We start from the raw sequence: 23,249 nt of genomic DNA on the forward strand, positions 1-23,249 counted from the left end.
TAGCAGGTGAACTTTACGAGCGCACCTTTCTGCACATTTCAAGAGCTGCATTGCATTGCGAGTGATAGCGGCGTCAACGCCCCCTGTAACGATGGGCGCTGAAAAGAAATGTATTTATTAATAATAATGAAATTACATAAACTTGTATTTTCTTAACTCGTCACCAATATATAAAATTGACCATAAATTTTATTTTCGTTGAATGAATATAACTGTATTGCTTGAATTAAAAAACGCTTTTTTCTTTCCCAGTGTTTGTTCCCTCCAAATATAGGTGCACTTCAATCGCTGCTCCCATAACCACCCTTGCTGATGTCGGTGACAATTTCTACTGAACCGCTTTTCGCCCGAAGTACCCAAAGCTTCGCGACCTATTTGGATTGACCTTGTATATCCCGCGAAGCGTGTGAAGGACGGCCTTGCATAGCGCTGCCAGTGGCTCAGCCAGCATTTTTTTTTTCAGAGGATAGGGGTCGCACTTGTCTGGGGGATAGAAGGAGAGACAGATAAGGGAAAGGTAAAGGAGTTGACTAGTGCTGAGACCGATTGCCTACCTTGCACTAGAGAAGGGGAAATTGAACCAAAGAAACACGAGTATGGACAAAAGCGGTAATATAGACTTTTAAGGTATATCGGTATATATTGTAGCTATATTGGCTATAAAGTGTACGCAACCTGCTCCTCGTGTCAGAACACATGTATTAACCATGTTGGTTGCAGTAGGCGGTCTTACTAAACGACCTCTTGTGCGCCCAGAAAAGCATTATGAATCTATGGCTTTGACCGGCTTGCGATCGGTTGCTGCCTTTCAACCTCAGAAGTTAACGCTACATCGGTTTTCTTACCATGAAAAAGAGATACAAACATTTAATACATGAAACGGGTCATGGTCTGTGAACAGGTTACAGTGCCTATTTCGGCCCCTATCGGGCCTAAAATGAGGCTTTAAGTGGCTTTTCTAGATGTCTTAAATCAAAATTTTTAGTGCCTAAACATTCGGTCTCTTCACTAACTAAATTGTTATCAAAAATGTAGGCGCATGCAAAGCGGAGCGCCTGAAGTGCAATGAATCACGCCACTGTATCACAGACTGGCGATTATGAATGCATAACACCTTGGTCCAGTTTCTTTTTGTCATTCGCATTTCGTTCTGATGTGATAGTCACATATGCCCCCGCAATAATTTGCAGGTAAACCTTTAGTGTTGTCCTAGCAAAAGAAGTGCAGTGGTGGCGTAGAGGTAGAGTATGCGCTTCGAGTGCAAGAGGACCCTGGTTCGAATCCTGGTGCCGCGAAATTTTTCAACCGGAATAAAAAAAAAAATCCGCGTGTTAATAAAATTGCATGAAAGGGCCTGGAGTGCGGCCTGATCCCGGTGACCAGAACCGGTAACGCACTTCCTCTCCAGAGCCGGATTGGCCACCCTTGTGCAGTACTTGGCTACAACTTCCTACATGAATACAATGACCGGGGGTAGTTGGAGAAGTATGGGAGAGGCCTCTGACCTGCAGTGGGCGTAACCAGGCTGCTGATTATGAGCAGAACTTTGCGGGTATCTGCCTGAGAACGCACGGCTGCGTGGCTTGATTACAGGGTCGTCCACTCTTAGTACGAACATACACGGCGCGGCGTGACCGGTTATGTATGTTATGAGCGGCCCCTTTGGAACGGGGCGGTGGGTTGCGCCACCAAGCTGTTATTTTTTTGCCTAATGTCCTACCTACAAAAAGAGCCCGCGATGAATTCCCATAACCAAAGTTTCTGAACCCCTATTGTGAACTTTGTTTTTGTACGCCTTCGTTGTTTGTCGTTTCCCTACTTCTTCCAATCTCCACTTACTGATATGTAATGCGGACATGTTTCCTTTCCCCCTGCTCTCGCTGAACCGAAGGGCTTCAAGGAGACCAGATGTGCCTAAATCGACCGCTGGGCAGATATCTTCACATTCTAATACAATATGCTCCATCGTTTAACTAGCTTTACCGCAGCAAGCACATGCTTCTTCTTCCTTCTTATATCTCGCTTTATAGGTGCGTGTTCTAAGGCATCCCGACCTCACTTCGAAAAGTAATGAGCTTCCCTTTGAGTTATCATAAATGGTTGCTTTCCTGATTTCGTTTTTTCCTCTTAAGTAGTTACTCATGGCAGGTTTCTTTTCCATTGCCGCCACCCAGGAGATTAATTCAGCCTCTTTGACTTTCCGCTTGACCTTCTTTGTTGCTGTGTTGTCCACCCTACAGGCCGCATACTTGCTGGTAAGCTTCCTAGTTCTTTTCCTCCACTGTGAATCAATGTTTTTCCTGTACAGATACCTGAACACTCTCCCAGCCCATTTACTTTCTTCCATAATTCCTCAGCCGTTCTTCATACTCTATTTTACTGCGAGCTTCCCTCACTTCAAAACTAGTCCAGCCCATATCCCCCTGCACAGCTTCATTTGTAGTCTTCCCGTGAGCGGCCAATGCGAGGCGACCCACTGACCTTTGGTTGCCATCGATTCCTGATTGTACCACTGACTTCAAGCAAACAACCGCATTTCCAAATGTAAATCGGCAAATGGCCGGGCTCCGCGGAGCGCCAGCGCACATTGCGCGGCCGCGCATTGAAGCTAAGCGGCGCATGCGCAGAGGGGCTTGTCGCCTGCTAAAGCGCGTATGCGCTGTTGGATCTGGAGGACAATCCCAATTGCTGTCCCCCAGATTTTTGGACCTTGCCGTTGGGTGCGGGAGTTGGCCGAGGTTGAGGAGGACTTTGAGATGAAAACTGGGTGTTTATTTACGTTGTTTACAGTGAGAGTACAAAGAAATTAACAGTCATAAAGTCATTACGGGCTGGCAGCAACTCGGACGCTGCGGCCCGTGGCAAGAAGCTCGAAAGAGATGAATGAAGGAATGCTCTCTTGCTGCTCCCGGTCTCTGGCTTTTAAGCCCTTCGGTCTCTCGAAGTCACGTCACGTTCGGCCAATCGGCGAGCCCGCTCAGGTGACGCCATTTTCGGCCAATCGGCGAGCCCGCTCAGGTGTCGTCATTTTCGGCCAATGGTAGGCGCCCGTGCGATTGTGTCACACCCGGCGCACAGGGTCGCTCCTTGGGCCCCAATTGTCCGAGGGCTTACTTCTCTCTGCGCTATTGCCTTCCCGGTCAGCAACTGCCTTCACAAAGGCGGACGGGGGGATTGCTGCCAGGGCTTCACGGTGCTTTACAGCCGTCTTGCCTCGGGACCCACGTTACCTGGAACAGTGCCAGGCTCTCGCTACACTTTCGGGAAGAGTCAAGCAGTGAATAGCTTCACCTGCGGCGCACGAGGTGGGGGACGCCAACTCGTTTGCACGTACCGCGCCTCGGGGACGGGGTAGATCTGCTTCTGCGTTCCTTACGTAGGTGTGGCGCGATTCGATGTGGTCTGGTGAACTCGAAGGAGGCTCAGGAAAAGGTCCCGTATCTGACAACGCGCTGTACGTGCTTTGCTGTGAAGCACATTTAACTCTGCATGCTTGTAGCGCCTGAGCGCCCCGCGACCGCGTTGCGGGAAAGTGCACTTCACTCGTTGCAGCGTGTTTTCTAGTTTCCGCGTACGAAAACTGCGCGGTCCCTCTTTTCACTGCCTCGATCCCAGTTAAGTGTGTGTATTCTTGCAAACTTATCAGGTTTGGTTTGGTTTGGTTTATGGGATTTGACGCCGCAAAGCGACTCTGGCTTTGAGAGACGCTGTAGAGGAGGGCTACGGATAATTTCGACCAACCGAGGTTCTTTGCGTGCACTGGAATTACGCAGCACACGCGCGTCCTTGCATTTCGAATCCATGGAAATTCGACGGCAGTGGCTGGGTTTGAATCCCGCGACTTTGGTATCGATATCTCTTGGCTTTCTCCATACATACATACATACATACATACATACATACATACATACATACATACATATATATATATATATATATATATATATATATATATATATATATATATATATATATATATATATATATATATATATATGGATATCGCGCATCGTAGAGGCGGTTCAAGGAGTCGCCGAGCAAACAGGTCTCGTGCCGTGTACGATGGTCGTACTCACTGGCAGAGGCCTGGACTGGTCTCGCTCTAGTCTGCTGAATTATAATACATATATCGTCGTTTGCGCTGCCTACCTGGCTACTTATTGGGAGACAGCGGTCCTACCCTTGGTTGCCACTTGATCCTTCTTTCTGTTCCGACCCGTGCTTCCCCGCTGTTGGAACCTCTGTGCTGACGCCCGTTATTGCAAACGGGTCGCAAGCCCCAAGGGTAGCGTTGGCCTGGCGGCCGGGGGCACTGGAAGCATCCGAAGGTCCCGGCAAAGCATGAGTCGACTGGGAACAGAACAACTTGTTTATTCTAGCATCGCAAAAGAGCGCGCGGTCAGGTCGACCGAAGTGGAGAGACGGGAGAGCACGTAACTCAACGGATGAAATCGGAGCCCCTCTCGGCGTCCGGGGGCAGCTGTTTTTATAGTCTCGCAGCTGAGGGCAAGGAGGAACGTCTCGTCAGATGCGCACGTGACTGGGCACGGACACGCTGAGAGACAGGTTGAGACGAGTGTAGTGACGCATCCGCCAAGCAGGCGCAGTCAGACCTCCTCGCTTCACACTTGGGGAGCTCCTCTCCCCGGCTGCCGCGCTTTGACAAGCGTGGGCACACACACACACACGCACACACGAAGACACGTGGCACTGAAACACGCCTGGACGCGCTTGGCGGGGAGGCTTTGCGGCAGCTCCGAACGGGCCAAAATGTCCGCCGCTTTGAACGAAGCCCCGGCGTCCGTTGCATCCGCGCCGGCTATACCGCGCGTTGTAGGCGAAACGTAACAGACCGCCCCGCCGGGGGAAGGAGATCCCGATGGTCAGGGGACTGCATCCGCTGTCCGGAGGGATGTCGCTTGATGATGCTCATAACCGAAGTCGGTCGTCCTTCGGCGTTTCTTGAGCGCAGCGCACAGAGAAGGCCTCGTTCTCTCGTTCAGGTTCACACAGGACACTGCAAAGTGACTTCGGGAGAGTTGACATTTTTGTTCTCGTTCCCGGCAAGCGTTAGAACTACGCCGAAACTCAACTCGACTGTGGGTGGTACACTGAGCTGTGTAACAGCTTTACCCCGCACCTTTCGAGAAAGGCTGTCGTCAAAGCGCTAGTAAATACTGTGCCCTGATCTGATTGGATTTCCGCAGGAAAACCAACTCGCGCATATATGGACAGTAGTGCATTGACTATCTCAACTGAGCTTAGTTCTTTAAGCGGCACTGCTTCAGGGAACTTTGTCGCTGGGCAGATCACAGTCAAAATGTGTCTGTACCCCGTGGCTGTTACCGGCAGAGGTCCCACTGTATCAATAACGAGCCGTCTGAAAGGCTCCGTAATGATAGGTACCAACTTCAACGGCGCCCTCGATTTGTCCCCTGGTTTGCCCACCCGCTGACAGGTGTCGCATGTCTTCACAAAGTGGTCTGCGTCCCGAAAACACCCTGGCCAATAGTACTCTTGCAAGAGACGGTCCTTAGTTTTCTTAACTCCTAGGTGTCCGGACCACGAACCCCCATGCGACAAGCGCAACAGATCCTGACGGTAGCACTGAGGCACGATCAGCTGATCGAACTCCACTCCTCTGCGGTCTAGATACTTCCGGTACAGGACCCCACCTCTTTCCACAAAGCGAGCATTTTTCTTGGCGATACCTTCCTTGACAATGCAGCGTATGTTTTGTAGGCTGCCATCCTTCTTTTGCTCGGCTATCAAAGCCGACCGGCTGACTTTTAGCAACCTGTTAAGTCCATCTGACGTAGGCGCGATGAGCAAATCTGCAGATAGCTCTTCTAACTTTCCCGTGTCGGGCATTTCCTCTCCAGTATCTGGTGCCTTCAACGCTACAGGCTCAATTTTATTCAGTTCGGGCGTGCTCTGAATATCAGCTTGCTGCGCCTCTGACCCTTTCTCATCGTACGACAACGTCGGCCCCGCAACTACCGCCTTTGCAGCGAGCTCCCGAACCTTCGATCTGGTTAAGGCCTGAACGCTAGCCTCACCAAACAAAAGCCCCTTCTCGCGCAGGAGGTGATCGGACCTGTTCGAGAATAGGTACGGGTACTGGGGGGGCAGCATAGATGACACTGCGGCCTCCGTCTCAAGCGCTCCGAAAGGTCCTTCAATAAGCACTTTTGCTACGGGCAGACACACGCTATGAGCTTCCACAGCTTGCTTGATCCATGCGCACTCGCCCGTGAACATATCGGGTTCTACGTAAGAAGGGTGAACTACATCCATTGTAGCTGCGGAATCGCGAAGCACTCGGCACTCTTTCCCGTTCACGAGGAGGTCTCGCATGTAAGGCTCGAGAAGCTTCATGTTCTCGTCAGTGCTGCATAACGACAAAAACACGACTTTTGTTTTTGTTTCCGGACACTGCGCCGAAAAGTGACCCGGCTTCTGGCACGTATAACAAACGCGCGCTTGCCTCATCTCGAACCGCTTTCTGCGTTCGGCTTCGGCTGCCGCCGTCTCCTTAGGTTCGGTCGGACTGCTTTCACTCGCATCCGCACTACGTGTGTTCCCCTTTGCTCTCATGGGAGTGAACTTCGGCCTCTCAAACTTGGAGCCAAATTCACCCTTTTGACCGTCTTTAGCTCCGCGAGCCCGACGCGTCACAATCTCCTCGGCTAGCTCAGCGGCTCTAGCCACCGTACTAACGTCTGGCCTATCCAAGACCCAGTACCGCACGTTCTCAGGTAACCGACTATAAAACTGTTCCAGCCCGAAACACTGCAGAACTTTCTCGTGGTCACCAAACGCTTTCTCTTCTTTGAGCCACTCCTGCATGTTTGACATAAGCCTGTAGGCAAACTCTGTATATGACTCACTTCTGCCTTTCTCATTTTCCCGAAACTTCCGACGGAACGCCTCCGCTGACAGCCTGTACTTTTTTAGCAGACTCGATTTCACTTTGTCGAAATCCTCTGCCTCTTCTCTATTCAAGCGAGCGACTACGTCGTCCGCCTCGCCGGGTAACAAAGTGAGCAAGCGCTGTGGCCACGTTTCCCGAGAGAACCCCTGCTTCTCGCACGTTCGCTCAAAGTTAACCAGGAACAAACCAATGTCCTCTCCAAGCTTAAACGGCCGCATCAGGTCAGTCATTTTGAACAATACTCGTTCTCCTGCACCGTGTGCCTGACTTCCATTACGAGCGCGTTCCATCTCTACCTCGAGACGCTTCATTTCCAAAGCGTGTTGACGGTCGCGCTCTTTTTCTTGTTGCTCTCGCTCTATCTGTTCTTTACGTTCACGCTCTTCCTTTTCTTTCTGTTCTTTTCGTTCGCGCTCATCTTTCTCTTTCTGTTCTTTAAGTTCGCGCTCCTGTCTTTTTGCCGTCTCCCTCTCCTCAATGGTCTCAAGGCATTCCGACAGCTCGTCATCCTCAGCTTCTAACTCAAGAACAGCCCTCAGCAGTTCTGGTTTTCTGAGTTTGTCTGAGACATCCAGACCCAACTCTCTTGCAAGCTCCAGCAATTTCGGTTTGCGCAACGACTTCAAATCCATGGCTGCTCTGAATGCTGCTTTCTCTACTGCCTACTATTGTCTTGCCGCAAACTAACCCGGCAGCAACGACAACCACAATTACCAGCTCTGTTTCTGACACTAACAAAAGCCTGGCAAAACTCAGAAGAAGAAAGTCCCGCACTCACCAAACCTCGCAGCCAAGAATTCAGCGCAGTCGTTCCGCTGCAGGCAACCAGTCATCACACAGGGCTCGTTGCACTGCTCCCGGAAGGTCGTTCTGCTGCTCAGCATACAGTCAACCGCATATCTTCGCTGCTGGCCTCCGTTGTCGCGATCTCACCGCTACCAGCCAGTTGTTGGTAATCGCACCGCTGGCACGAGTTGTTGCAAACTCAGCGCTGACGCCCGTTATTGCAAACGGGTCGCAAGCCCCAAGGGTAGCGTTGGCCTGGCGGCCGGGGGCACTGGAAGCATCCGAAGGTCCCGGCAAAGCATGAGTCGACTGGGAACAGAACAACTTGTTTATTCTAGCATCGCAAAAGAGCGCGCGGTCAGGTCGACCGAAGTGGAGAGACGGGAGAGCACGTAACTCAACGGATGAAATCGGAGCCCCTCTCGGCGTCCGGGGGCAGCTGTTTTTATAGTCTCGCAGCTGAGGGCAAGGAGGAACGTCTCGTCAGATGCGCACGTGACTGGGCACGGACACGCTGAGAGACAGGTTGAGACGAGTGTAGTGACGCATCCGCCAAGCAGGCGCCGTCAGACCTCCTCGCTTCACACTTGGGGAGCTCCTCTCCCCGGCTGCCGCGCTTTGACAAGCGTGGGCACACACACACATACACGCACACACGAAGACACGTGGCACTGAAACACGCCTGGACGCGCTTGGCGGGGAGGCTTTGCGGCAGCTCCGAACGGGCCAAAATGTCCGCCGCTTTGAACGAAGCCCCGGCGTCCGTTGCATCCGCGCCGGCTATACCGCGCGTTGTAGGCGAAACGTAACACCGCCATGAACCTACGCGAGTAATGGAAGCGCGGTCACCAGTTCCGTGCCTCATCGTTTTGGAACAGCCTCTCCTTTCTTGGTCTGTTCTCCGGTCCACAACTTCTGCATTCTTCTCTTCACCATCCCCAAACGCATGGCCTAGCCAAACGCCATGAACAGAAAAATCAATATCTTTAGTATGTTCTCAAAGTGAAATCAAGTCCCAATGACTGCGACAGCGTCCCACCGTTCATCACCCCCGCCTTCCAAAACCGTACCCGATACGACCGCTTTAAATTCATTCTTCTGTATGCTCAACCCACGAGTTATACCTTGGACACTATACTCTCATTTTCTGGTGGCCCCTCCTGAAGAAGCCTGTCACCTCACCCGCCTTCGCGCTCTCGCTTCCCAAGATTGTTCTAAAGCGTGCTATGGGGTTTCCTGCTAGCATGGGCATGACACTCTCTTATTGGCTGGCGACGCTGATGTAGTTCTGCAAATGATTTCCAAGCTAACTGTATCGTCTGTTCAAGGAAGGATTATCGTATTGTTTGTGTAGGCTCAAGCCACCAGACGTTGTTTCCTCGTGAGAATCCAGAACCGCTTCAAGGGAGATTCGCACTGTATCTCCTCGACGATGTGCTGCTTCCCTTACCTTGTTGGGTAAGGGAGCAGCATGCCATTTTCGGTACATGATTTTGTCGTGCAGCAAGATAACTCGCCCATACACAAGTCCAAAATAGTTGCTGCGTCTCTAGAAAATCGTGACGTGGCAGTTCTCGAACGGGCCTCCCCAGTCGCCTGACCTAATATCATTGCAAATGTCTGGGGCAACGTGGAGCTTGCTCTGGGATACTGGCAGCTTCATGCCTTCTCAGCGGACGCGCTGTGGTATTGTCCAAGAGCATTGAGAGCGGCTTAGATCAAACACCAACATTTGTCGGTCTCTATACAGCTCCCCGCAGAACAGAATGCAGGCTGTGATAGTCGCAGGAGGCGAGCCCATCTGCTATTTAACTTAGGGAACTTTCGGAAGCGCACCCCACATACGAATGTGAGAAACTTCGCATAAGTAAAACCTCAGTGGCCTCAGCAACAATACAATTTTTTTTGTTAGTTAGCAGCTCTCCTTGTGGTTCTTTACGCTTGTTGCCTATGCTTTACGCAACATTTCGCTTGCCTCAAGAAAGAGCTGTGGCGGCGGGAAACCTTCAGCGGAGACCAACAGAGTGACTGACCCATTATAAGGCGTTTTAGCACTACGATTAATTTCCTGTAACTGAGGGAATGAGCTTCCGACCAAATACATCGTCGTTCAGCCTGCTTAATAATGCAAGCAATGACTCATATATAAACAGGCACTTGCATTGTGGATTAAACGCATTCTGTTTTTTTTTTGTTTATATTTACGGCATGTGTTGTCGATTTCAATGAGTTCGTTGGTCACAATCGGAGTCGCATCAAGCGATTTGCGACCGCCTTCGAGCAAGATTGAGCACGTTACCACTCAGACCAAAGAAAAAGCATGCCAGACGTCATATCCAGACACATGGTATTGGGAGCTGCTGCTGTAAAACATCACATATGCTTTAGAAAGCACACGCAGAAAATAACGCTTTGCTCCGTAAACCCTCGCTACTTCCAGAGTGCTGTCAAGTCCTGAGGGTGCCCTGCCGCGGTGGCTCAGTGGGTAAGGCGCTCGGCTGTACTTTGCCGGGATACCCAATTTTGATGCCGGCAGCAGGGGCCGCGTTTCAGTGGAGGCAAAATTCAAGAACACCTGTGGGCTGCGCGATGCCATGCACATTAAAGAGCAAGGGTGATTGAATTTATCCGGAGCCCCTCGACAGCGTATTCGTAGCCAGAGGGGCTTTGCGGAATTAAACCCCATAAACCAAACCAAAACAGTCCTGAGAAGTTTGCTTCAATACATGCATTTAAGTGGGATCGTGACACTGAACAGACGAACCGCTCAGTTGTACGCGCCGCAGTGAGTGAAGTGCGCTTTCCCGTAACGAGGTCACGGCGTGCACGGGCAACGCAAGCATGCAGAGTTAATGTGCTTCACAGCAAAGCAAGCACAGCGTGCTCTCGCACTCTAGCAGACGACACGAAGCCCCGCCTCCAAGCCTCTGTGCGCTGTTACGTTTCGCCTACAACGCGCGGTAATGCCGGCGCGGATGCAACGGACGCCGGGGCTTCGTTCAAAGCGGCGGACATTTTGGCCCGTTCGACGCCGCCGCAACGCCTCCCCGCCAAGCGAGTCCAAGCGTGTTTCAGTGCCACGTGTCTTCGTGTGTGCGTGTGTGTGTGTGTGCCCACGCTTGTCAAAGCGCGGCAGCCGGGGAGCGGAGCTCCCCAAGTGAGGAGCCAGCAGGTCTGTCCGTCGGCGGGTTGGCGATGCGTCACTACACTCGGCTCAACCTGTCTCTCGGCTCGACCGTGCGCGCCGTCGTGGGCTCATGCTCCGCCGTGTCGTGACCTTCATCCCGTGACCTTCATCCCGTGACCTTCCTTCTGGCCCGCGACGCCGAGAGTATAAGGGCAGCTGCCCCCGGACGCCAGGAGAGAGGCTCCGATTTCTTCTGTTGAGTTACGTGCTCTCCCGTCTCTCCACTTCGGTCGACCTGACCGGCCGCTCTTTTGCTATGTTAGAATAAACAAGTTGTTCTGTTACCAGTCTACTCTTGCTTTGCCGGGACCTTCGGATGCTTCCAGTGCCCCAGGCCGCCAGGCCAACGCTACCCTTGGGGCTTGCGACCCATTTGCAATAACGGGCGTCAGCACCGAGTCCCCAACAACTGGTTGCCAGCGGTGAGATCGCGACAACGGAGGCCAGCAGCGAAGAGATGCGGTTGAATGTATGCTGAGCAGCACAACGACCATCCGGGAGCAGTGCAACGAGCCCTGTGTGATGACTGGTTGCCTGCAGCGGAACGACTGCGCGGAATTCTTGGCTGCGAGGTTTGGTGAGTGCGGGACTTTCTTCTTCTGAGTTTTGCCAGGCTTTTGTTAGTGTCAGAAACAGAGCTGGTAATTGTGGTTGTCGTTGCTGCCGGGTTAGTTTGCGGCAAGACAATAGTAGGCAGTAGAGAAAGCAGCATTCAGAGCAGCCATGGATTTGAAGTCGTTGCGCAAACCGAAATTGCTGGAGCTTGCAAGAGAGTTGGGTCTGGATGTCTCAGACAAACTCAGAAAACCAGAACTGCTAAGGGCTATTCTTGAGTTAGAAGCTGAGGATGACGAGCTGTCGGAATGCCTTGAGACCATTGAGGAGAGGGAGACGGCAAAAAGACAGGAGCGCGAACTTAAAGAACAAAAAGAGAAAGAAAAAGAAGAGCGCGACCGTCAACACGCGTTGGAAATGAAGCGTCTCGAGTTAGAGATGGAACGCGCTCGTAATGGAAGTCAGGCACACGGTGCAGGAGAACGAGTATTGTTCAAAATGACTGACCTGATGCGGCCGTTTAAGCTTGGAGAGGACATTGGTTTGTTCCTGGTTAACTTTGAGCGAACGTGCGAGAAGCAGGGGTTCTCTCGGGAAACGTGGCCACAGCGCTTGCTCACTTTGCTACCCGGCGAGGCGGCCGACGTAGTCGCTCGCTTGGAGAGAGAGGAGGCAGAGGATTTCGACAAAGTGAAATCGAGTCTGCTAAAAAAGTACCGGCTGTCAGCGGAGGCGTTCCGTCGGAAGTTTCGGGAAAATGAGAAAGGCAAAAGTGAGTCATATACAGAGTTTGCGTGCAGGCTTATGTCAAACATGCAGGAGTGGCTCAAAGAAGAGAAAGCGTTTGGTGACCACGAGAAAGTTCTGCAGTGTTTCGGGCTAGAACAGTTTTATAGTCGGTTACCTGAGAACGTGCGGTACTGGGTCTTGGATAGGCCAGACGTTAGTACGGTGGCTAGAGCCGCTGAGCTAGCCGAGGAGTTTGTGACGCGTCGGGCTCGTGGAGCTAAGGACGGTCAAAAGGGTGAATTTGGCTCCAAGTTTGAGAGGCCGAAGTTCACGCCCATGAGAAAGCGGTTCGAGACGAGGCGAGCGCGCGTGTGTTATACGTGCCAGAAGCCGGGTCACTTTTCGGCGCAGTGTCCGACCGAACGTGAGGAGACGGCGGCAGCCGAAGCCGAACGCAGAAAGCGGTTCGAAATGAGGCAAGTGCGCGTGTGTTATACGTGCCAGAAGCCGGGTCACTTTTCGGCGCAGTGTCCAGAAACAAAAACAAAAGTCGTGTTTTTGTCTTTATGCAGCACTGACGAGAACATGAAGCTTCTCGAGCCTTACATGCGAGACCTCCTCGTGAACGGGAAAGAGTGCCGAGTGCTTCGCGATTCCGCAGCTACAATGGATGTAGTTCACCCCTCTTACGTAGAACCCGATATGTTCACGGGCGAGTGCGCATGGATCAAGCAAGCAGTGGAAGCTCATAGCGTGTGTCTGCCGGTAGCAAAAGTGCTTATTGAAGGACCTTTCGGAGCACTTGAGACGGAGGCCGCAGTGTCATCTATGCTGCCCCCCCAGTACCCGTACCTATTTTCGAACAGGTCCGATCACCTCCTGCGCGAGAAGGGGCTTTTGTTTGGTGAAGCTAGCGTTCAGGCCTTAACCAGATCGAAGGTTCGGGAGCTCGCTGCAAAGGCGGTAGTTGCGGGGCCGACGTTGTCGAACGATGAGAAAGGGTCAGAGGCGCAGCAAGCTGGTATTCAGAGCACGCCCGAACGGGATAAAATTGAGCCTGTAGCGTTAAAGGCACCAGATACTGGAGAGGAAATTCCCGATGCGGGAAAGTTAGAAGAGCTTCTGGTCGAGCTTCCGGGACTAGGCTCAGTGACGAACAGGAAAGACACCGATCAAGTCATTAGTGACTTAATAAGTAAAGCATCGCTGTCGCCTGAGCAGAAAACCGAACTACACCAGCTCTTACAAGAGTTTCAAGGTCTGTTCTCTGAGAGGCCTGGTAGGACTTCTGTCCTTACTCATGACATAGAACTTACCTCCCCAGAGCCAGTACGATCCAAGGCGTACCGGGTGTCACCCCGCCAGAGTGATATTATGGAGGCTGAAGTAAAGAAAATGCTACAGCTCGGTGTTATTGAAGCAGGTGAGAGTGATTATACCTCCCCTTTGATTTTAGTTGAGGTACCGGGCAAGGAACCTCGTCCTTGCGTCGACTACCGCAGGCTTAATTCCATCACTAAGGATCAAATTTATCCGATCCCTAACATCGAGGAGCGCCTTGAGAGAGTGAGTAGCGCTCAGTTTATTTCCACCCTAGATCTTGTCAGGGGTTATTGGCAGGTTCCACTTACAGAAGAGGCTAGTAGGTATGCGGCGTTCATTTCACCAATGGGGACATTCCGTCCTAAAGTTTTGAGTTTTGGTTTGAAGAACGCGCCATACTGCTTTTCAAGCCTCATGGATAAAGTGTTGCGGGGACAGCAAGAATTCGCTTTACCGTATCTAGACGACGTAGCGATATTCTCCGCATCCTGGCCTGAGCATATGGCCCACTTGCGGGCAGTGCTAACCCGCCTGCGCGATGCGGGCTTGACAGTCAAGGCTCCCAAGTGCCAGTTAGCACAGGCCGAGGTTGTCTACCTCGGACACGTGATTGGTCGGGGTCGTCGCCGCCCCTCTGAAATAAAGGTGGCCGCTGTGCGAGACTTCCCGCAACCGCGCACGAAGACCGATATTCGGTCGTTCTTAGGTGTCGCCGGCTACTATCAGAGGTACATCCCCAGGTACTCTGATATCGCGGCTCCCTTAACGGATGCTCTAAGAAAGACAGAGCCGCAAACAGTCGTCTGGGATGAGACAAAGGAAAGAGCTTTCAGCGCCCTAAAGAGCGCCCTAACAAGCCAGCCTGTGCTACGATCGCCCGACTACACAAAAGGGTTCGTTGTTCAGTGTGATGCTAGTGAGCGAGGCATGGGCGTTGTACTGTGCCAACGGGAAAATGGAGAAGTAGAACACCCCGTCCTGTATGCTAGTCGTAAGCTGACGAGTCGTGAGCAGGCGTATAGCGCCACCGAGAAAGAGTGTGCGTGTATCGTGTGGGCCGTTCAGAAATTGTCATGTTACCTAGCTGGCTCGAGGTTTATGATTGAGACGGATCACTGCCCTCTCCAATGGCTGCAGACCATCTCTCCCAAAAATGGCCGCCTCCTGCGCTGGAGCCTCGCTTTGCAACAATATTCCTTTGAGGTGCGTTACAAAAAGGGGAGTCTCAACGGTAACGCCGATGGCTTAAGTCGAAGCCCCTAACGTGGGAATCAGCCTCAAAATTGCTTGTTACTGATGTTTTTCTTCCTGAGGCAGGATTTTTAACCTATTGCTTTCGTGTAGTGTTTCAAAGTGATGATGTGCTTTCTAGTGCAATTTTCCGATTTGTGGACGCGTTCTGAGTGCTGCTAAACTACTGTAAGGAACTAGGCAGCAGTATAAAAGGGGAAAGAGCCTGGCAGGGCTTAGTGAGGGTTGTGCCGTGCTTGCTGACTGAGCGGTTGACTTTCGGCGTAGTTCTAACGCTTGCCGGAAACGAGAACAAAACTCTCCCGAAGTCACTTTGCAGTGTCCTGTGTGCACCTGAACGTGAGAACGAGGCCTTCTCTGTGCGCTGCGCTCAAGAAACGCCAAAGGACGCCCGACTTCGGTTATGAGCATCATCGAGCGACATCCCTCCGGACAGCGGATGCAGTCCCCTGACCATCGGGATCTCCTTCCCCCGGCGGGGCGGTCTGTTACGTTTCGCCTACAACGCGCGGTAATGCCGGCGCGGATGCAACGGACGCCGGGGCTTCGTTCAAAGCGGCGGACATTTTGGCCCGTTCGACGCCGCCGCAACGCCTCCCCGCCAAGCGTGTCCAAGCGTGTTTCAGTGCCACGTGTCTTCGTGTGTGCGTGTGTGTGTGTGTGCCCACGCTTGTCAAAGCGCGGCAGCCGGGGAGCGGAGCTCCCCAAGTGAGGAGCCAGCAGGTCTGTCCGTCGGCGGGTTGGCGATGCGTCACTACACTCGGCTCAACCTGTCTCTCGGCTCGACCGTGCGCGCCGTCGTGGGCTCATGCTCCGCCGTGTCGTGGGCTCATCCCGTGACCTTCCTTCTGGCCCGCGACGCCGAGAGTATAAGGGCAGCTGCCCCCGGACGCCAGGAGAGAGGCTCCGATTTCTTCTGTTGAGTTACGTGCTCTCCCGTCTCTCCACTTCGGTCGACCTGACCGGCCGCTCTTTTGCTATGTTAGAATAAACAAGTTGTTCTGTTACCAGTCTACTCTTGCTTTGCCGGGACCTTCGGATGCTTCCAGTGCCCCAGGCCGCCAGGCCAACGCTACCCTTGGGGCTTGCGACCCATTTGCAATAACGGGCGTCAGCACCGAGTCCCCAACAGCGCCTGCGCCGCTTAGCCTCGATGCGCGGCCGCGCCGTGTTCGTACTAAGAGTGGACGACCCTGTACCTGCTGCTCTCCAACACTGCAGTCTTAACTTATGTTTGACGAGTACCGATATAAACCGAATTCCTAAAACTGAAGTCGCTTTATTTCGGTGGCTCCTATCTAAATGCATGGCAATGGAGAAAACGTTTTTCTCGGCAAGCACTGCACCAATTTTGTTACACTGCACCAATGAGATTTGTTACATTTGAAAGAAAAAGAAAAATCTAGTGTGTGCAGCACGGATCTTCGATTAAGGCCGTCAACGTTTTTTCAAAAATGTTGAAAATTACAAAATTGAAAATAAACAAAAATGTCAACCATTCCACTCTGTGAAGATGTAATGGCAGCACGACAGTCAAAGCTCTGAAACGAAAAGAAAAGCCATTCCATCTTCACAGAGTTGAATGGTTGCCCGGGTTCGCGATTGTCGTTTTCGTTCAGCGTCGCGGTAACGTTCTTCGTCGGCGGTCGTTTCGCGCCGGCGCCGTTTACATTCTCGTTGCTGTTCCCTCCGGCGCTCCTCGTACGCATGTTGTTCTTCGTGTCTACGAACTATACGTGTCCGCCCCATCGATAACGCAGCTGTATTTAGCGCCGATACCTCTTCTGCTTATATACTGCGATAACCTTGACGTCACGCTATTTTTCACGGCAAGTGTTCTAATCTGTTCCGCATTTTGACATCTGCGCCGCTGCACGGCACCCGTACGTGATCACACACGAAGTAAACAATGAAACCCATTGTGTATGGGTTTGTTAGAAATCGCCAAGTCCGTTTCTGTTGCCGGACGCCGAAAAAACTACGGAAGGTTAGTCATATACAGCTTTCGCTGTAAAAAACAAGAACACCTCAAATGTTAAGTTTACAGCTCTGTAACTCAGCAATAAAGAATGATATAATAATTCTGTAAACTTCGCCTAATAATACATCTAAAAGCGGGCAAAATTGATTTATTATAAACCGCTCTGAAGTATATCCCGCTAATTTTGGAGTAGGATTTTTGCAAAATCTGCGTAAACATTGCAAAAGGTTCACGTAAGCTGTAAGTTTGCTTATAAAATTTGTCCGCTTTAGATGCCTTAACAGGTGCAGTTGACACAACTGCGATATCTGTTTTCGGTGCAGAGTTCCATATTTGTAAACATTGTGTTTCAAATTTTAGAAACTTGCCAGTTTTCAGAAGTTTTCGTAAAAAACTTTTGTGCTTTAAATAATTTGCTTCCCTCAGTCACTAGAATTGATCTTTCTCTCTCAAATGCAACAAACTTCATTCGAATCGGTCCAGCGGCTGTCTCATGAATAAATTTCTGCGTTTTACATGTACTCGTATAAACAAGCCGGACTTGGCCTCGAGCTAAAGCTACCCCTCAATCAGTAACAAGTACCTTGAAACTGTCAAAAGACTAAACAGGATGCGAGTGTCCATGTTGATGCCCAGCAGGAATCCAAAGCGGTTTTTTCATACCGACCCACACGACGCCGTTCCGTGTTTCATGAAGCAATAACTCGAGTGTTGGCCTTCTTGCTTCTTGCCGGTGATTCAGCGCTGCATTATGCATCGCCTAAATATGCGCGGCGCGCGCCGTCTATGGTTCTGGAATGAAACTATATTGCCTTGACCTGATTGTGCGTGATAGGCATTTCTGTTATTATTATTATTTTTTTATTTTGTATCCAAGCGAGTGCGTCTGAAGTGACATGAACGCTGTTGGTTGCGCCACGAACATGGTTGCGCTTACACGCACGGCTTATGCTGCGCCACGCGACGCTCCTGGCGCAGCTTACTCGCTCGTTGCGCCTCACATGGGGTCCCTTTACCTTTGAGACATATACCAGGGACGTCGGAACTGCTTGGCGGATGGAAGAGGAGAGTTGGTTGGAGGGGGAGGCAGGCAGTCATGTGGCCGGCACCGCACGGTGTTGCCAAAGTTAAGATGAGTTTGAACAATTTAACAGACAATAAAAAAACAAAAAAGCAACAACAAAGGACTGAGTGAGACAGACAAGGACGCCCCTGTACTAACAAGTGAATTAATTTTCGCGCATGTGACTACGTATAATTATATAGTAGTGCACGCGCTAAGAAAAAAGAAACATGGCGTCCGCGCTTCGTATCTTCCATGAAAACTACTAATGAGGTGCTGACACGTGCCCCCCTCCTTAGATATTTCAATGGCTTCCAGGATTTCTTCTTGTTTTTTCTTGCTGCCGCTTTAAAAGGCTAACTTGACGACGTCCTCGTCTGTCTCCCTATAGACCTTTGTGTTTTTCAGTTCAGCTGTTCAAACTCATCTTTGCTATCCCCGCAGGGACGTCTGCGTCAGCAGCTGTTTGGTGTGATGCGACACCATGGAAGCGAGCACATGGAGGCCGGACCCTCCCGCGTCTAGCTAGCTGTGCCCAGACAAAAGGGAATCCTGGGGGTTGAGCCGAAGCCGGGTGTTTGGACCTTTATAGTCCCTCAGTGGAGGCAACACACCTCTTCGGCTTCCACTTAATGTAGACGGCGCTCCCGGACTGACTTAACCGGATAAAATCGGCAGTCGCATTTTCCTGTCCCCTTCTCCGATCTTCGTCTTTCTCTCTTACTTTCAACCTTTACTGTCTTGGTTTGCTTTTCTTTTTCTTCCCAATTTCCTGGTGGCAAGCGTTAACACTGTGGGAATGACCTCACTTGGTCAGGACCATTGGGTTATAGCGGTGATGTATGGCTAACGTCTGTAATACGTTCCCTAGTTGGACTCCGTGGTGGGTAGTCAACATGGTGGCCGAACATATTTTTCTTTTCGTGGACTAAAAATTCCCTCCTCGAAGAAACCATAGACCATGGAAATGTGGCCGCCCCGGAGCAATGAAAGAGTTACTTGCCATACAGAATGACTTCACAAAGTATTTTTTTTGTCGTCACATCCGTAACATCGACGAAAATCCAGAACATATGTCGCCTTTCCCAATAGGTAATGCCGTCCTGAACTGCATCCGCAGCAGCTACAAAGCAAAAAAATATGAATTCAGAAGCCCTACTTATCGAGGTAGAAAACAAGGAGCAAAACAACAAAATCAGAAAACTAGAAATGACCGGTAAAAAAGGAAGTTTCAGTAAGTGCACATCGTTCACTGAATAACTAAAGAGGTGTCATATCTGTCTCAGAACTGGTTAAGAGCACTGTCGCTGAAGTAGAGGAGGCCTTACGAGATCAAGGAACACAATAATTATACGAAGAGACAAGAAAATCAGGACAAAGAATGTGGTACTTTCTTTTGTGAGCACAATACTTCTAACGGCAGTTCAAGCTGCTTTCCTGTATACCTTCGCGTCAGGTGAAGGTATTGGCAATTAATAGGTATAGGTTACATACCCAACCTTCATAGGTGCTCCCGATGCCAGAGGTACGGGCACAGGTCTTAGTCATGCCGTAGAAATACAACTTGTAAGAAAGGCGGCCTCGGGGATCACGATGATGAAGAATACACAAACCCTTTGCGATGTGTTAACTGCAAAGGTCCACACGCAGCGTATTCCGGAAATTGTCTTGAGTAGAAAAAGGAAATATTTATACTCAAAACAAAAACATTCCCTATCACGAAAACAGATAGCATTCGCCCAAAAGGACACCTACCTTTAGGCGCCACAGAGAGGCCAGGCACCGCCAATGGTCTCTGTGGGCACACAGGTTCAGTTCCAGGGCCTGGTAACTGCAGTCCACCCTTCAAAGAAAAACACGGGAGAGGCAGAGTGCCTCCTCGCACGGAGGCCCGCAAGTCTTGACCAGTGCTGCACCAGCGCCAGCGTGACACAGAGGCAAAGCAGGCTTCAATGACCGTGTAGAGTAGCCAACCTCTGCCTAAGAGGCCAGCAGCCTCGCACAGCACCGACAATGAAGAGCACCTTGTGGTGCTGAATACATGGTAGTATATCCGTTGGGCCCTGAAGTGCGTGGGAGAGCCTGCTTGATTTATGAGCCCGCCCAGACAACCAGTTGTACATCCCTGTAGAGGGGGAGAAGGGGGTCAAAACCCAGTTTCGACTCCCAAGAAGGGTACATCAAATGCACAACAGTCGTCGCCTTCTAGTTAATGAACAAGTAACCATAAAATAATCATTTATTTTGCACAACATATTAATATCATGGCGTATATCACACACTGGAACTACAGAGGTCTGGTACGCAGCTTAGGCGACATATGGTGAGGCTTATGCAGTGCTGACTACCGGCCATGTCCTCTGCTATACAGCTCTCCCAGATAAGAAGCATACGGGGTAGGATTCCTAATTCACAAGGACATAGCATGTAACATTGACGGATTTTACAGCATAAATGAGAGGGTAGCAGTAGTCGTAATCAAACTTAATAAGAGGTATAGTTTAAAGGTAGTACAAGCCTACGCTCCCACATCCACTCATGATGATGATGAAGTAGGTCAGCTTTATGAAGATGTTGAATTAGCGATGAGAAAAGTGCAAACTCAGTATTCTGTAGTAATGGGCGACTTCTATGAAAAAGTGGGGTGAACAAGCAATTCGCAACTACGGCGTCGATTCTAGGAACGCTAGAGGAGAGATGCTGGTAGAATTCGCGGAAAGGAATAAGCTGCGAATAATGAACACTTTCTTCAGGAAGCGTAGCAACAGAAAGTGGATCTGGAAAAGCCCTAATGGTGAAACAAGAAATCAAATATATATCGTACTTTCTGCCGATCCCAGCAGAGTGAAGCATGTTGAAGTGTTAAGTGCAGTGATCATAGGTTGGTGAAGTCTAGGATTCACCTCAGCTTGAAGAGTCAATAAAATTCGTCCGGGAGAAACAGGCCAACCTAGACGTAAGCAGTAAGGGTAAAAGTAGGCCAGTTCAGACTGATACTTGCAAACAAATATGCAGCCTTATATAAACAGAGAGATCAATATGACATAGAGGAAATGAATGAAACAGTAACTAGGCTGTCTTCAGAGGCAGCAATTGAAGTGGGAGGTAAGGCACCAAGGCAACCAGTAGACAAGCTCTCTCAAGTAACAAAGTACCTAATAAAGAAACGACAAAGAATGAAAGTGCCCAACTCAAGAGATAAGATCGAATTCGCGGAACTGTCAAAACTGATCAACAAGGAGAAAATAAGGGATATTCGGAATTATAATTTGGGAAAGATTGAGGAAGTCGTAAAAAATGGGTGCAGCATGAAACCAGTGAGAAGGAAACTTGGCATAGGACAAACCAAGATGTATGCATTCAAAAATAAGCAGGGTAATATACCATCAGCAATCTCGAAGGTATAGTAAAAGCAGCGGAATAATTCTATACTGACCTGTACAGTACGCAGAGGAGCCATGATACCTCCATTGGAAGCAGCAATGAACAGGTTGCAGAGACTACTTCTATAACTAGCGATGAGGTTAGAAGGGCTTTGAAAGGCATGAAACGGGGAAAAGCGACAGTAGAAGATGGAATAACAGTCGATTTAATCAAAGATGGAGGAGACATAATGCTTGAAAAACTGGCGGCTCTCTATACGAATTGTCTATTGACTTCAAGGGTCCCAGAGAACTAGAAGAATGCAAACATTATACTAGTCCACAAAAAGGGAGACGTTAAAGAATTGAAAAATTATAGGCCCATTAGCTTACTCTGTTACGGTTGGGGTCGGGCATGAAATAGATGGTAGCTGGCCCATGCCTTCGTCCAACTTATCCACGCTGAGGACGTTGTTGAAGGGAGAGCCTTGTTCGCATCGAGAACGAGGAATATGGGGATATATTTACAGTATCTAGATGAGAACGTTATAGTTCATCACTCTAACATGACTGAAAGAGGAATGCATACTGAGGAGCCGCCAACGGCTCCTTAAATACACTCTGTCCTCCCTAGATCCCTAGGTGAGGGAAAACGGCAGTTCACCGCCGACCAGTTCGGAGCGTCCAAAGTCGTCGTAGCCGATCCGCCTTTGAGGGAGAGGGTTTACGCACTCACTTCTGCACAGGTTGCACCGACCACACCAAGGTGAGAGGGTGCTCGCAGACATGGTGCTTGACCCGAGCAGGCGACTCTTCATCCCAGTGTTGACTCCGCAGACAATGACCGCCGCGTCTGTCCACGGCTTCTAAGCCCCGTGAGACGTCCGCAAGACATCTTCTCCCAGGATATCCACCGCTTCAAACAAGCCGTGACGGCGACGGCGAATCCACTAACACTACTTGGCTCGCCGACCGCGTTTAGTCATAGCGGCGCCGAGGGGGTGTTGATGCGGCACATCGTCGCCCCTACAAAGCGAGTCGCCGCAGCAGGTGGGGAAGGGTTTCAAGGTCGCTTCTGTGTAGCTCGCCACCCCCGTAGCAGCAGCTGGCTGGAAAAAATTTGTAGGTCGGTACCCTTGCAGGCCGTTCGTTGCAGCTACTCCATGGCCTTGAAAATCTCGACTGGCCAGTGGTGATAACCGCTGGGCAGGAAGAGAATGTCTGGTGGCAAGCGGGGATGCCTTGGCTTGCTGCGACCAGCTGTGAAATGATGACACCGCCCAAAAACATCCAACAAGGACAGGCAACTGCAAAGCGAACCTCACAACACGGCTCTGCGCCGAGATGACGTATCTTGGATCTCACTTTAGACCCGCTAGGCTTCAAAGAAAACGTAAGGGCAGATGCAAAAAATGCTGCGTTTCGCTACGCCAATTTTTGAAGCAATTTCGTGCTGACAAATTGAGCAATCATGGATGGAGTCCTGCTAAATGAGAGAGGATCTTCTTGGCTTAACAAAATTAACAATAACAACCCCAAAATTTAGGCGGGACCCTTAAACGCAGCATTCAAATTAGCCTGCTCAAACCATCCGCATTGCTATGCAACTTTCCCTTCTTATATCTAACGGAGAAGTTGTACTCTTAGAGAGTGAGACTCCAGCGGAGCAAGCGGCCATTATTGTGTGACATTTGATTGAGCCACGTCAGAGAACAGTGGTCGGTCTCGAAGATGAACCTTGCTCCGTACAAGTAACACGGCAACTTCTGGGCTGCCCAAACTAAACAAGCACATTCCTTCTCTGAAGCGCTGTAGGCTTCCTCTCTTACAGTTAGCTTACGGCTGGCATATAGGATAGGATGTTCCTCATTATCGTCGCCGACCTGACTAAGCACCACGCCCATACCTCTGTCGCTTGCGTCGCACTGAACTATGAATTCCTTTCTGTAGTCTGGCGTGCGAAGCACAGGACGAGAAACCAATAGCGTTTTCAAAACTTGGAAATCGTTCTCTTTGTCCTTATCCCAGTGCACGTTACTCGGTGCTCCCTTTCGGAGGGCGTCCGTTAAAGGGACACT

The sequence above is a fragment of the Dermacentor andersoni genome, chromosome 1 (assembly GCF_023375885.2).
Source record: "Dermacentor andersoni chromosome 1, qqDerAnde1_hic_scaffold, whole genome shotgun sequence".
NCBI classification, from domain to species: Eukaryota; Metazoa; Arthropoda; class Arachnida; order Ixodida; family Ixodidae; genus Dermacentor; species Dermacentor andersoni.